The sequence below is a fragment of the Pteropus vampyrus genome, unplaced genomic scaffold (assembly GCF_000151845.1).
Source record: "Pteropus vampyrus isolate Shadow unplaced genomic scaffold, Pvam_2.0 Scaffold56, whole genome shotgun sequence".
Lineage (NCBI taxonomy): Eukaryota > Metazoa > Chordata > Mammalia > Chiroptera > Pteropodidae > Pteropus > Pteropus vampyrus.
In genome coordinates, this window is record NW_011888837.1 from 5,866,778 (window position 1) to 5,869,429 (window position 2,652).

Below are 2,652 nucleotides of genomic sequence, written 5' to 3' on the forward strand. Positions count from 1 at the left end.
GATTCTTTGTCTCCCCATTTTGGCTGCCTCCCTGTGTTTGTTTCTACGTATTAGATAGAGCTGCTATGTCTCCTGGTCATAGAAGAGGTTTCCTATGGGGCCCAGTGGCACAGTCTCTCTGAGAGTCCTGGGTGTTTCAGGTGTGTGTGAGTTGTGTGTGCCTTCCTATTGTAGTTGAGCCTTGGTTGCTCTTCATAGCCACTTTTAATTTATGAGATTTTTAAAATCTCTCTTTCATGAGTCTAAGAGACTGCATACATATGTTTGTAGCTAATGTATGACATGCCCTTAACATTCAGAAATCAAGCCACTTACCATTGGGGTTGGTATCTTGAGTTGTGCTTCATGAAAGCACAGGGACAATAATTTCATCCACAATTTCCCTTGATCTCCTCATCCTCTTGGAACTAATAGTGTACACACTAGAGGGAATTGCATTATCTCTGTGTCAAGAAGAGGAAATTCAGGCTTAGTGTAGTTAAGTAACTTGCTCGAGATAACCCTGATCTGTTGGCCTAAAACTCACTTAAAATATTTTTTATCATGGCATTTTATAAAAATTCTTAAAAGAAAATAGAACTTTAAAAGGAATTCTCATTTACCACTCATCTTTAAAAGCTGGCAACATTTGCCCATTTCAAGGCCTAGTCTTTAGCACCACTGCACCCTTTCCACATCTAACATAGGTTTTAAAGAAATTCAGTTGACATAGGGAAGATCAGAAAGTATTAAATTTCTTTTTAAGCTTATTTTAATTGCATTTATATAATTATTCTCATCACCATTTAAAATTATTCTCGTTAATATTTAAAAAACACAAAACTAAGAAAATCCATTTTTAATCCTTGGATGAAAAAAATACAAAAGTAAGCAAAATGGAAATCACAGCAGATGGATAATTAAAAGCAAACAAAGCAGAATTATCCTGAGAATTTTATCACAGTTCCTTATACTAAGAATGTGTGTGTTATCTGGGAGATTAAATATACTCAGTCCTTGAATATCTAGCAGCAGATAATTGACTTTGTCTTCTCAACTCCGTGGTCTGATATGCTTCCATCTCCCATCTTCCTGGCCCAATGACGCACAAAGGTCGTAGAGTAGCAAAGGTGACTGTGTGGCAGTGTCCTTTAATGATTTCTATTGTTTTTGGATGAAGTATTGAATTATTTTGATTGTTAATATCACTTCTCTATTATCTTCACACAGTTAATAAAACATCAATTCATGTAGCTACATTAAACTCTAAAATCCTTGAGGCCATGGCCTGTTCATATTGTATCTCTGTTACCTATTACAGGGCCTAATTTCTGGTAAGTTCTTGGTGCATGTTCACAGGCTGGAGCAGAACCACCCTAAGATGATATGCCATTAGTTAAGAAACTACATGTGAATTGATTTATTTTAAATCTGGATTGATCGACTCTGAACAAAAACTTCTTGACATATGTTTAATATAAGAAAAAACATTGTTATTGTTATTGAAAAATAACTGAAAAAGTGAGAAAATTTCACTGATCTAATTTTACTCTGTGTATGTTACCGAGAGTAAATAATGTAAATTGGGCTAAAAGAAAACAAAACCTGAGAGATTATAGTTAGAAAGCAAAGTTATTTTTCAAGACTATTATTTCTTCTGTGACCTTTTCTTCAAGTTAACTGATGATACAGTCACTTGCTTTTTCTAATATAGAAACACATGGCATTCTAGGAGCTTATTTATAACCCACTGTGAAGAAAGTTTAATTATGCATTTTAAACCCCATACTTCGTGTGGTCAGGATGAAATGTTATTCTGCCTGTACTATGGTATCTTTAATATCTGAGCACACATACCTGGCTTACTTTCCCCAACTTCCTCCTCTCTTTTTTCTCTGTTCAGGAAATCAGTTCGATTGAGTTTCTTGTGTAGGGCGAAGCCCATACTGCTATAGAGCTGGTCAGTGTCCCATCAATGGGATCTCTGTTAGCTCATTTTTCATCAGGGAGATACATTTCTTTCTCAAAGCTGTGATCTAGGAGAGTTGCCAAGCAGCTAGAGTTTAAAAAAAATACACAAAAAAACAGCAAACAACGTAATTCTTTCATGTAGTGATCTCTCCCTTTGTGCTCATTATGCTGTTGCTGGCTGACCAGTTCTAAAATAGAGTCCATGGTTCCTTTGCCTTCAGCTGTTCCTGGAATCTTGGAATCTTAGTTAAAGCTTGATTCTAAATAATTGTTTACTGACAGCATTCAAAGGGCGGAAGTGGAAGACTCTCTTTATGTGGGTTGGGACTTAATTGAAAACCAGTAGAAGTTCATGAACAATTTTTCAGGTTCATGTCTGAGCTTAGCAAGTGTAAAACATTTACAAAGCTTTTATTTCAATATCTGAACTTGTGTGTTCTTTGTACCCAAAGTTCTCATCTTTTTTGATGTCCATCGTCTACTCCTTTGACAAAATCTTTAGTGATGGCTTAAAACTCAAATTTCTTTTCTTCTTCTTCTTTTTTTTTCAGGATCTTTAGCAGGGCTAGTAATGGGAAAAGCCAATTAACACAATTTGCTTCCATCTGCTTCATTTTGTGAATGTCTCTGGAGGCCGGAGCCAAGCTCTGCTGACCAGAGGAAACAATGATGCCCACTTGGTCAGTGGGGGTGATTTTTTTT

The 2,652-nt window shown here is 36.0% G+C and overlaps 1 protein-coding gene and 1 long non-coding RNA gene across 2 annotated transcripts in view; both read left to right on the forward strand.

The window, feature by feature from the left end:
* LOC111739987 overlaps positions 1–160 on the forward strand; it is a 17,348-nt gene extending 17,188 nt beyond the window's left edge. The window contains exon 3 of the long non-coding RNA XR_002780435.1: positions 141–160. This is a non-coding gene — a long non-coding RNA (uncharacterized LOC111739987). The remainder of the gene's footprint in view (positions 1–140) is intronic.
* Positions 1–2,652, forward strand: part of FRAS1 (Fraser extracellular matrix complex subunit 1) — a 421,815-nt gene that overhangs the window by 88,323 nt on the left and 330,840 nt on the right. The window lies entirely within an intron of this gene.